Raw genomic sequence first — 13,771 nt, 5'->3', positions numbered from 1 at the left:
CACATAACAGCTCTATTCTCACTAGCCTTTGTGTGAAAGAACTCTGTGGATGGAGATTTCACAATGTGCATTCATGAAGATACTAGCAGCTAGCAGCATTATTAGGCTTCTCCTATTACAGCCATAGAACTGAACCTATGCGCTAATGACAAAAGTGTGTGGAGTATATTTGGACAACATAAAAGCCATTCCTGACATTAATGAAGACAGTGTTTGGCATTCCCTTGCCGCTCATACTGGCAGTGTGGTACGGTATTGTTCCTGAGCCAAATCATAAGACTACAAATTTTAAAGTGATAGGACAAAATGTAATGAATGTTAATGAAATATGGAGTTAAATGCACATTAAAGCTGTAGGAGACATAATACTAGTAGTAGGTCATAAGCCGAACACATAATACATTGATTTTTGAATGCTTGTTAGGAGTTTCACATGTGATAGGAAACAACAAGCTCCTATGATACATTATAAATGGACAAATAATTCTGGTTTTGGTACTAGTAATGTGTCATTTATCTACTGATGTGAACCTGTATTTTCTGCTGTCAAACAGCACCAGACACTGTCCACAGCTCACCCACCCACCATTTCTCTTGACTCTAACATGATGTTGAGCTAACAGTTACTGAATAGAGATGAGCGAACACTAAAATGTTCGAGGTTCGAAATTCGAATCGAACAGCCGCTCACTGTTCGTGTGTTCGAACGGGTTTCGAACCCCATTATAGTCTATGGGGAACATATACTCGTTAAGGGGGAAACCCAAATCCGTGTCTGGAGGGTCACCAAGTCCACTATGACACCACAGGAAATGATGCCAACACCTCTGGAATGACACTGGGACAGCAGGGGAAGCATGTCTGGGGGCATCTAACACACCAAAGACCCTCTATTACCCCAACATCACAGCCTAACAACTACACACTTTACACACTCAATACCACCTCTCTGACAGTAGGAAAACACCTTGAAACGTGTATTTGGCACTTGCAGTGAGGAGAGCTTGTCACCAGCAGTGAATTTGGCCCTTGTAGTAAGTTGAGGTTGGCACCAACATTTGTTTTGAAAATCAGGGTGGATTGAGCCTCTAACCAGCAGAGTTTGGGCAAATTCATGGTGGAGGGAGCCTCTAAAAACCCCAGTTTGGACCAATTCATGGTGGAGGGAGCCTCTAAAAACCCCAGTTTGGACCAATTCATGGTGGAGGGAGCCTCTAAAAAACCCAGTTTGGACCAATTCATGGTGGAGGGAGCCTCTAAACAGCCCAGTTTGGACCAATTCATGGTGGAGGGAGCCTCTAAACAGCCCAGTTTGGGCAAATTCATGGTGGAGGGAGCCTCTAAACAGCCCAGTTTGGGCAAATTCATGGTGGAGGGAGCCTCTAACCAGCCCAGTTTGGGCAAATTCATGGTGGAGGGAGCCTCTAAAAACCCCCGTTTGGACCAATTCATGGTGGAGGGAGCCTCTAAAAACCCCAGTTTGGACCAATTCATGGTGGAGGGAGCCTCTAAAAACCCCAGTTTGGACCAATTCATGGTGGAGGGAGCCTCTAAAAACCCCAGTTTGGACCAATTCATGCTGGAGGGAGCCTCTAAACAGCCCAGTTTGGGCAAATTCATGGTGGAGGGAGCCTCTAAAAACCCCAGTTTGGACCAATTCATGGTGGAGGGAGCCTCTAAAAACCCCAATTTGGACCAATTCATGGTGGAGGGAGCCTCTAAACAGCCCAGTTTGGGCAAATTCATGGTGGAGGGAGCCTCTAAAAACCCCAGTTTGGACCAATTCATGGTGGAGGGAGCCTCTAAAAACCCCAGTTTGGACCAATTCATGGTGGAGGGAGCCTCTAAAAAACCCAGTTTGGACCAATTCATGGTGGAGGGAGCCTCTAAAAAACCCAGTTTGGACCAATTCATGGTGGAGGGAGCCTCTAAACAGCCCAGTTTGGACCAATTCATGGTGGAGGGAGCCTCTAAAAACCCCAATTTGGACCAATTCATGGTGGAGGGAGCCTCTAACCAGCCCAGTTTGGACCAATTCATGGTGGAGGGAGCCTCTAAAAACCCCAATTTGGACCAATTCATGGTGGAGGGAGCCTCTAAACAGCCCAGTTTTGGCAAATTCATGGTGGAGGGAGCCTCTAAAAACCCCAGTTTGGACCAATTCATGGTGGAGGGAGCCTCTAACCAGCCCAGTTTGGGCAAATTCATGGTGGAGGGAGCCTCTAACCAGCAGAGTTGTGGGAAAGCAGGGTGGAGGGAGCCTCTAACCAGCAGAGTTGGTGGAAATCAGGGTTGAGGGAGCCTCTAACCAGCAGAGTTGGGGGAAATCATGTTGGAGGGAGCCTAGTATTAGCAGAATTGTGCAACGCTTATGGTGGATGAGTATGAGGATGCGGAGGAATTGGAGAGGTTGAGTACAGACATGGAGTTTCATGTTGGGGTGCTTTACACAGGTGGGCACAAAAATGAAGGCTCTATCCAGTGGTGGTTCATTTTTATCAAAGTGAGCCGGTCGGCACTCTCAGCTGACAGACGGGTGCGCTTGTCAGTGATGATGCCACCGGCTGCACTGAACACCCTCTCAGATAGGACGCTGGCGGCAGGACAGGACAGCACCTCCAAGGCATATAGGGCAAGTTCAAGCCACAGGTCCAACTTCGACACCCAATACGTGTAGGGCGCAGAGGGGTCGGAGAGGACAGGGCTGTGGTCGGAAAGGTATTCCCGCAACATGCGCCTATACTTCTCACGCCTGGTGACACTAGGACCCTCTGTGGCGGCACTTTGGCGAGGGGGTGCCATCAAGGTGTCCCAGACCTTAGACAGTGTGCCCCTCGTTTGTGTGGACCGGTGAGAACTTGGTCGCCTACTGGAGGAACTGTCCTCCCTGCCGCCAACGTCACATGCTGGAAACATCTCCATCATATTCTGCACCAATTGCCTGTGGCAAGCATTGATGCGATTGGCCCTCCCCTCTACCGGAATAAAAGACGAGATGTTGTTTTTATACCGGGGGTCAAGGATAGCAAAGATCCAGTACTGGTTGTCCTCCATGATTTTGACAATACGCTTGTCGGTTGTAAAGCACCCCAACATGAACTCAGCCATGTCTGCCACAGTGTTAGTTGGCATGACTCCTCTGGCCCCACCGGAAAGTTCAATCTCCATTTCCTCCTCATTCTCCATGTCTACCCATCCGCGCTGCAACAATGGGACGATTCGAAGTTGCCCGGAAGCCTCCTGTATCACCATCACATCATCGGACAACTCTTCTTCCTCCTCCTCCTCCTCCATTAAACGCGATGAAGCGGACAGATGTGTGGACCTACTCTCCAGTTGTGACGGATCGGATGCTATCCCTGACTCCTCTGTGTGATCTGAGTTATCCCTGATGTCAATCAGGGATTCTCTCAGAACACACAAGAGCGGGATTGTAAGGCACACCATCGCATCCTCAGAGCTCACCCTCCTTGTGGACTCCTCAAACACCCGTAGGATGTCACAAAGGTCTCTCATCCATGGCCACTCATGGATGAGAAACTGAGGCAGCTGACTTTGTGGCACCCTAGGGTTTTGTAGCTGGTATTCCATCAAAGGTCTCTGCTGCTCAACCACTCTATTCAACATCTGAAACGTTGAGTTCCAGCGTGTGGGGACAAAAGCCGGTGTTGTGGCACATGCAGGCGTTGCTGGAGAGATTTTAAGCTAGCAGCGGCTACTGTCGACTTGCGAAAGTGGGCGCACATGCGCCGCACTTTCACCAGTAGCTCTGGAACATTGGGGTAGCTCTTTAGGAAACGTTGCACCACTAGGTTGAAGACGTGGGCCAGGCATGGAACATGTTGGAGTCCGGCAAGCTCCAGAGCTGCTACCAGGTTCCGGCCGTTATCACAAACGACCATGCCTGGGCCCAGGTGCAGCGGCTCAAACCATATTGCCGTCTCATCGAGGAGGGCATCCCTCACCTCGGAGGCAGTGTGCTGTCTGTCCCCCAAGCTGATCAGCTTCAGCACAGCCTGCTGACGTCTACCAACGCCAGTGCTGCAACGTTTCCAACTCGTAGCTGGGGTCAATCTAACAGCGGAGGAGGAGGCGGTGGCGGAGGAGGAGGCGGTGGCAGAGGAGGAGGCGGTAGACGAGGAGGAGGAGGGGGGTGTTCTTCTCGTGTCCCTGCCAGGAATGTTAGGCGGGGAGACGAGGTACACCGGGCCAGTTTGGGAAGCAGTCCCAGCCTCAACTACATTCACCCAGTGTGCCGTCAGTGAAATGTAGCGTCCCTGTCCGCATGCACTTGTCCACGCGTCGGTGGTCAAGTGGACCTTTGTGCAAAGCGCGGAACTAAGGGCCCGCCTGATGTTGAGTGACACGTGCTGGTGCAAGGCGGGGACGGCACACCGGGAGAAGTAGTGACGGCTAGGGACGGCATAGCGAGGTGCCGCAGTTGCCATCAGGTCCAGGAAGGCGGGAGTTTCAACAAGCCGGAACGCCAACATCTCCTGGGCCAGCAGTTTAGCGATGTTGGCGTTCAAGGCTTGCGCGTGTGGGTGGTTAGCAGTGTATTTCTGCCGCCGCTCCAATGTCTGAGAGATGGTGGGTTGTTGTAAAGAAGCGCCTGATGGTGCCTTTGATGGTGCAGGAGAAGGAGATAAGACAGGAACAGGGGAGGATGAGGGAGAAGTCAACAAAGTGGCGGAGGCAGATGAAGTGGTGTCCTGGCTCGTCCTCTGGAGTGCATCGCCAGCACAGTCAGCAGTGGCAGTGGCAGAGGCAGAGGCAGTGGCAGTGGCGTGAACGGCAGGCGGCCTTTGTCCTGCCGTTGCTGCCTGCCACTGATTCCAGTGCTTGGATTCCAAATGACGGCGCATTGAAGTGGTGGACAGGTTGCTCTTCTCAGAGCCCCTAATCAATTTCGAGAGGCAAATTGTGCAGACAACACTATATCTGTCCTCGGCGCATTCCTTGAAAAAACTCCACACCTTTGAGAAACGTGCCCTCGAGGTGGGAGTTTTTCGGGGCTGGGTACGAACTGGAACATCTTGGGAGATTCCGGGTGTGGCCTGGCTTCGCCTAAGCTGCTGACCTCTGCCTCTGCCTCTAGCTACCCTTTTTGGTGCTGCACTTGCCTCAACATCCACACTACTTTCCCCGCTTGACTTCCCCCCTGTCCAGGTCGGGTCAGTGTCCTCATCATCCACCACTTCCTCTTCCAACTCCTGTCTCATCTCCTCCTCCCACACAATGCGCCGGTCAACTGGATGCCCTGACGGCAACTGCGTCACATCATCGTCGATGAGGGTGGGTTGCTGGTCATCCACCACCAAATCGAACGGAGATGGAGGAGACTCTAGTGTTTGAGCATCTGGACACAGATGCTCCTCTGTTAGGTTCGTGGAATCGTGACGTGGAGAGGCAGGTTGAGGGACAATGAAAGGAGCGGAGAACAGCTCTGGGGAACAGGGACAGTTGGGGTTATTGTTCTGTGAAGCTTGGGAATTTTGGGAGGAAGGAGGACAAGACTGTTGGGTAATAGGAGGAGAGGAGGCAGAGTCTGACTGGCTGCTGGACAATGTGCTGTAAGCGTTCTCTGACAGCCATTGCAAGACCTGTTCCTGGTTCTCGGGCCTACTAAGGTTTATACCCTGCAGTTTAGTTAATGTGGCAAGCAACCCTGGCACTGTGGAGTGGCGCAATGCTTGCTGCCCCACAGGAGTAGGCACGGGACGCCCTGTGGCTTCACTGCTACCTTGCTCCCCAGAACCATTCCCCCGACCTCGCCCACGGCCTTGTCCACGTCCCTTTCCGGGAGCCTTGCGCATTTTGAATTCCCAGTTAGAAATTGGCACTATATACCAGTAGCAAAAATTGTGGGTGCACGTAACCCCAATATATTCTTTGAATTCCCAGTCAGACAATGGCACTATATACCAGTAGCAAGAAATGAGGGTATTTATAACCCCAATATATTCTTTGAATTCCCAGTCAGACAATGGCACTGTATACCAGTAGTAAAAATTGTGGGTGCACGTAACCCCAATATATTCTTTGAATTACCAGTCAGAAACTGGCACTATATGGCAGTAGCAAGAAATGAGGGTATTTGTAACCCCAATATATTCTTTGAATTCCCAGTCAGAAACTGGCACTGTATACCAGTAGTAAAAATTGTGGGTGCACGTAACCCCAATATATTCTTTGAATTACCAGTCAGAAACTGGCACTATATGGCAGTAGCAAGAAATGAGGGTATTTGTAACCCCAATATATTCTTTGAATTCCCAGTCAGAAACTGGCACTGTATACCAGTAGTAAAAATTGTGGGTGCACGTAACCCCAATATATTCTTTGAATTCCCAGTCAGACAATGGCACTATATACCAGTAGCAAGAAATGAGGGTATTTATAACCCCAATATATTCTTTGAATTCCCAGTCAGACAATGGCACTGTATACCAGTAGTAAAAATTGTGGGTGCACGTAACCCCAATATATTCTTTGAATTACCAGTCAGACACTGGCACTATATGGCAGTAGCAAGAAATGAGGGTATTTGTAACCCCAATATATTCTTTGAATTCCCAGTCAGAAACTGGCACTGTATACCAGTAGTAAAAATTGTGGGTGCACGTAACCCCAATATATTCTTTGAATTCCCAGTCAGACAATGGCACTATATACCAGTAGCAAGAAATGAGGGTATTTATAACCCCAATATATTCTTTGAATTACCAGTCAGAAACTGGCACTATATGGCAGTAGCAAGAAATGAGGGTATTTATAACCCCAATATATTCTTTGAATTCCCAGTCAGAAACTGGCACTGTATACCAGTAGTAAAAATTGTGGGTGCACGTAACCGCAATATATTCTTTGAATTCCCAGTCAGACAATGGCACTATATGGCAGTAGCAAAAATAGTGGGTGTATATAGCCCCAATTCTATTGCTAGGGGACTTGCAGGGTATTTCTGGGGTGAAGGTGGGGGGGCACACCGTTGGAACGGGTATCGGGGGTATATATCGGGTATACGGGAATACACTGACAGTGTATTCCATTCAGGATCCTGGGAAAGCTGGGTTGCGGCGATTGAGCCCGTCAGTGCCACGTTACACTGACAAGCTTCTCCCTGGAATTTAGCTCTTACAAGAGCTGTTGTGGTTGTCTTCTCCTTCCTATCCTAGCCTGTCCCTGCCTACCCAGAATCTAAGCCCTAGCTAGCTGGACGGAAACCTCCGTCCTCGGTGAATTGCAAGCTCAGAATGACGCGAACCTGGGCGGCGCTGTTCTTTTAAATTAGAGGTCACATGTTTTCGGCAGCCAATGGGTTTTGCCTACTTTTCTCAACGTCACCGGTGTCGTAGTTCCTGTCCCACCTACCCTGCGCTGTTATTGGAGCAAAAAAGGCGCCAGGGAAGGTGGGAGAGGAATCGAGTAATGGCGCACTTTACCACGCGGTGTTCGATTCGATTCGAACATGCCGAACAGCCTAATATCCGATCGAACATGAGTTCGATAGAACACTGTTCGCTCATCTCTATTACTGAAACAAAGCTTCTTTTGCTTCAGCTGCTGCAAAATCTCTTTCAATCTCTTACCAATTCAGGGTTTATTCACACATCATGAAACTTGGTCATGGAGGTTTCTACAATTTCTCCTGAGCAGAAAATCTGCAGGTTTTTTTCCCACTATGATTTGGTAAATTTTCAACAAAAAACACAATATGCCTGTGCCATCTGAAACCTTAAAGGGATTCTACCATTAAAATGCCTTTTTTACCTCGATAACATGTAGGAATAGCCTTAAGAAAGGCTATTCTTCTCCTACCTTTAGATGTCTTCTCCGCACTGCCATTCGGTTGAAATCCCGGTTTTCTTCGGTATGCAAATGAGTTATCTTGCAGCACTGGGGGCGGGCCCCAGCACTCAAACAGCACTAGGGGCATCCCCAATGCTGCGAGAGAACTCTCCAGCGACACCTCCATCTTCTTCAGGAACCTGCTTCTCTGCGTGTCTTCTTCTGGAGCTAGGTTTCAACCTTCTAGGCCTCGGGCAGAGCAGACTGCGTATGCCCATAGACCACAAGAAAAATGGCCGCTTTTTGTTTACTGAACACAATTAGGTACATCTACCATTTATATCCTCAGTTTGTTTTGTAAAAGTTATCCCCTAACCACCATTCCATGAATTTCAATAAATAGTGCTGGAAATAGCTGAACTACAGTGCTCAGCTATCTCCAGCACTCCCACTGAAATGAGTGGAGCTGTACGCTTGCTGCTCTACCACCGTTCCATTGAGAATTTCATCCCCTATATTCCTGATTAGTGACAGTCTGAATGGTGGAACTCCCATTGATCTGCAAGTTTTCATGGGGAAAACCCCTCTAAATGATGAACAATCCTAAGAAATACTTAGGCTATGTTCACATTTTTGTTGTGGCATCGAATCAAAACCGAACTGTAATGCTCTGACAGATATTGTATATGGTATACATCATCAGAGCCTGATGGACCCCACTAACTTGAAATATAGTGTAATGTTAGCAGAATCTGTGTTGCAGAGTTAATATGAGGTTCCCTTGTAGGATCATAAAGAGCTTCTGCAGCAGATATGAGTTATATATAATGTATCCCTACTGTTAATGAACAGGAATACTAGAAGTTTCCTGAATTTATGACCTGTATCAAGCTTATCCCACTGCCTAATGCCCATATACAATATGCTTATCTTACATATAGTCATGGCCAAAAGTTTTGAGAATGATACAAATATTAACTTTTACAAAGTCTACTGCTTCAGTTGTTCTAATGGCAATTTGCATATACTCCAGAATGTTATAAAGAGTGATCAGCTTAACAGCTATTACTTGCAAAGTCAATATTTGCCTAGAAAATGATCTTTATCCCCCAAAACACATTTCAACATCATTGCAGCCCTGCCTTAAAAGAACCAGCTAACATCGTTTCAGTGATTGCTCCATTAACACAGGTGTGGGTGTTGATGAGGATAGGGCTGGAGATCAATCTGTCATGATTAAGTAAGAATGACACCACTGGACACTTTAAAAGGAGGCTGGTGCTTGGCATCATTGTTTCTCTTCTGTTAACCATGGTTATCTCTAAAGAAACACGTGCAGTCATCATTGCACTGCACAAAAATGGCCTAACAGGGAAGGGTATTACAGCTAGAAAGATTGCACCTCAGTCAACAATCTATCGCATAATCAAGAACTTCAAGGAGAGAGGTTCCATTGTTGGCAAAAAGGCTCCAGGGCACCCAAGAAAGACCAGCAAGTGCCAGGACCGTCTCTTAAAAGTGTTTCAGCTGCGGGATCGGCCTACCAGCAGTGCAGAACTTGCTCAGAAATGGCAGCAGGCAGGTGTGAGTGCATCTGCATGCACTGTGAGGCGGAGACTCTTTGAGCAAGGCCCGTTCTCAAGGACGGCAGCGAAGAAGCCACTTCTCTCCAGAAAAAACATCAGGGACAGACTGATATTCTGCAAAAGGTACAGGGAGTGGACTGCTGAGGGCTGGGGTAAAGTCATTTTCTCTGATGAATCCCCTTTTCGATTGTTTGGGACATCTGGAAAACAGCTTATTCGGAGAAGACGAGGTGAGCGCTACCACCAGTCTTGTCTCATGCCAACTGTAAAGCATCCTGAAACCATTCATGTGTGGGGTTGCTTCTCAGCCAAGGGAATCGACTCTCTCACAGTCTTGCCTAAAAACACAGCCATGAATAAAGAATGGTACCAGAATGTCCTCCAAGATCAACTTCTCCCAACCGTCCAAGAGAAGTTTGGCCATCAACAATGCCTTTTCCAGCATGATGGAGCACCTTGCCATAAAGCAAAGGTGATAACTAAATGGCTCAGGGAACAAAACATAGAGATTTTGGGTCCATGGCCTGGAAACTCCCCAGATCTTAATCCCATTGAGAACTTGTGGTCGATCATCAAGAGATGGGTGGACAAACAAAAACCTACAAATTCTGACAAAATGCAAGCATTGATTGAGCAAGAATGGACTGCTATCAGTCAGGATTTGGTCCAGAAGTTGATTGAGAGCATGCCAGGGAGAATTGCAGAGGTCCTGAAGAAGAAGGGTCAACACTGCAAATATTGACTTGCTGCATTAACTCATTCTAAGTGTCAATATAAGCTTTTGTTACTCATAATATGATTGCAATTATATCTCTGTATGTGATAAAAACATCTGACAAACACACATAAAAAACAGAGGGCAGCAGATCATGTGAAAATATAATATTTGTGTCATTCTCAAAACTTTTGGCCATGACTGTACATGTGGCATTATTGTAGGAGGGCGCTGCTTGTCTCCAGTCTGGTGTGGTGGCTCATTATATAAAGTATTACCAGAAACATTTCTGTGATATTTTCTCCTATTAGCCAGACGTATTGCACAGAAAACATGTCATTATCAGATGTAGATTTTGGTCCTTGACTCGTGGAGTCGTCGGATTATCATTTCCACAGTGTTTTCCTCTGAACCACCTGTTTCGGGATAGTGAAATATGACACATTGACACGTCAGCTCCATGCTAAGAAAACACAAGCATAACTTGTTAATTGGTTTATCATGTCTGGCACACCACATGTTATAGTGTACTGTATCTCTATGGATGCTACTGAATATATGCACTCCATAACAAGTCATTATTAGTAGGTCTTAGCAAACGCAATGTGCTATAAAGTAGGGATATACATGGAAAGGAAACTATGCTATTTAACTTTCTATACTTTCATTAGCAAAGTTTAGATAAAAATATATAAAGTTTTATAAACTTTTATTTACTGAAAGTGGCTATAACATGTATTAAATGTGTCCTTCTATTCACAGGGTGATCCTGGATTATGAGATTGGTGGTCCCAATGTCCCCTTGTTTTAATAGAGTTGCAGGACTGGAGAGGTTGAGTACAGTATTCAGCTGGCATTCCCTTAACAAGATGATTCTTAACTATACTATTGAATCGATCATATAGGCCAGATTTTTCAATTTGTTTATACAAATTTTTCCCAAGCCCATTTTTCTGCTTCACCTATGACACAATGGGGCACATTTATTATTACTGTGTAAAATTAAAGAGGTTATGTCACTAGACACTTGTCCCCTATGCACAGGATAGGGGAAGTGTCACATTCTGGGGGTCCAACTTCTGGTTCTCTCCCAACGATCAGGAGAATGTGGAGTCAAAGAGCCAGCTCCATTCACTGATATCTCCATCTAAATAAATGGAGAGCCAGTCATATAAGTGCACTGGAGTTTCATTCACAGGGAGAATTTAGGGGGACTTTTGGTCCTCCCGTTGTGCTGGTCACTGGAGGACCAAGTGGTTTGACTGCCATCGGTGTGATACTTGTCCCCAGTCCTGTGGGGATATAGTGTCTCTAATGGCACAACCCCTTTAGGACAGTATAAACCTAGACCAGGCAGGTAGAAAACATGGCAAATGTTTCACAGTGATCTTTTTCTGGGTGATAGACTCGGAAAATCTTAATAAACACATAGATAAAATTCTTTATACTACCTGCTGGATTTCTTCACTCCCATGCATGTGTTGGCAAGCCAACTTGTAGACTCAGGCTCCTCTGGTTTTCCACACCATCTTCTTCATTAATGGCTGACTGTGTTTTGAGAAATAGGGGCCTTAGATTAACAGCAAATATACTGGCAAACTTAGTTACTCTACAGTCCTCTGCTGTGTCCCATATTTACAAAATTCTCTTGAAGGTATGTTCTGGCATCCTGCATTTTCCTTAGAATAGGCCCATCAATATCAGATCAGTGTGGTGTGACTCTTGGCACCCCCGATGATCAGCTTCTTCAATTTCAAAGGCAGAAGTGGATTGAGCAGAAGGGAGAGGTATAAGAGCTTCCTTTACATTCCCCATTCTTTTTGAAGCCACTTCTGGCTTTAGCTAAAAAAAACTACAGCAAAACAATTTTTTTTTTGCTTTTTGTAATGTGTGGCCTCAGCCTCAAGAAGAGGTTATATAGCATCCTGCTTATTGACCACATTATAAAGTATTATATTACTACAGTATTCATATTAACATCATATTATTCAAATACATTCTGGATTTGTTAAAACATTAGAGTATATCTAATGTTCCAAGTAGTAGTACAAAACTACAGGAGCTGTCAATGACTGGATTAGATTTTACCTTGGTACAATATGTAAGATATCTCGCTTTTAAGTATAAAAAGTAATGACAGCTGACAGAAGATGCTTATAAGTGGCTGCTATTCCTTCTACAGGAAATCAGGTTTGCTCGCTGGGATGACTAAGGCAATAGCAACGTTGTACCTATTATTTTGCTGTTAGAGCAGGCTAAGCACTATGTGGCAGGATAATGAGGGTCATTAGATCAATGATCACTCAGACTTGTACATGTCATCTTAATGAACAGACAAGTGATGATAGAGATACAGGTCACATACGTATTGATGAAGATGACACAGAAGATCAGAGAAGTGTTGAATATTGAAATCCGTCTTTTATATCGCTTATCAGTGTCTTCAGCTGGTTACACATGCTGGGGTACTGCTGCAGATATGGGCAACCGGCCAATTATAAAAGAACTTTTATATGCACATGTAAAGGAATGAGACAGTATGAATCTATCATGGAGGCATGCGGCCAGATGTTGTCTTCAAGTGACGACTATTTCCCAAAGAGCTATAGCAATCACGTGTAACCAGATGTTTATCCAAATGGTCAAAACTTAGGCTAAGCCATACCCACAAATTGAAGATCTGCCATCATGTGGTCAATCCATGGAGGGATCATCTGAATGAACAAACTTAAAAGGATTTTATGGACCCAAATGGTGTTTTCATAATAATGACAGGATACCTCATTATTATGGGATCTGTTGGAGTCTGACACCCGAACCCAGCGCCGCACCTCCCATGAGGCAACCTGAAGCGACTGCTTCAGGCGGCACTATGCCAGGGCCTCAGGGAGGGCGGCATTTTTACTTACCTAAGCCAGTCTAGGACAAGCTGTCCTGGACTGCCTTCGCACCGAGCGGTGGATTGGGGAGGCCACTGGAGCAGCGCTGCTCCAGAAGCCTTCCCTCACACTCAGGCAGAGAGCAGGTCATGTCCGTGCCTGCTCATTAACATCTGCGTTGGTATTCCGTTCAGGGGAGTCCGCATGGGGACCATGTGCTCGCCGCCAGATCTCTGCACAGAACATGCAGACAGAAAAGTAGTTCACAATCTACTTTCCTGTTCACAAGATTCGTGCGGGCAGCGCATGGCAAGCACACGGACCCCATTATAGTCTACGGCGTCCGTGTGCTTTTACTGCACAGCGCTTGCAATTGCGTTTGGTATTCTGTTTGGGGGGTCCCCATGCGAACTCCCCACACTGATTACTAAACGCAGATGTGAACGAAGGGTTAGGCTGAGGCCCCGTGTTGCGGAAACACTGCTTTTTTGTTGCAGATTTTGTTGCAGTTTTTGGAGCCAAAGCCAGGAGTGGATTGAGCAGAAGGTAGAAGTATAAAAACGTCCTATATATTTCCCATTCCTTATGTAGCCATTCTCGACTTTGTCTCAAAAAACGCAACAAAAAAAAAGCTGTGTTTCCTCAACGTGGGGCCGCAGCCTAAGGCCCTGTTCCCACGGAGTAACGCGCCGCTCATTCTTGACTTCAATGGGTGCCGTCTTACGCGCTCTACACATTGAAATCAATGAGAGGCTTTTTAACCCATTGATTTCAATGTGTAGCGCGCGTAAGATGGCACC

This window comes from Leptodactylus fuscus, chromosome 5 (assembly GCF_031893055.1).
Source record: "Leptodactylus fuscus isolate aLepFus1 chromosome 5, aLepFus1.hap2, whole genome shotgun sequence".
In the NCBI taxonomy this organism is placed as follows: domain Eukaryota; kingdom Metazoa; phylum Chordata; class Amphibia; order Anura; family Leptodactylidae; genus Leptodactylus; species Leptodactylus fuscus.
This window is presented reverse-complemented; position numbering follows the sequence as displayed.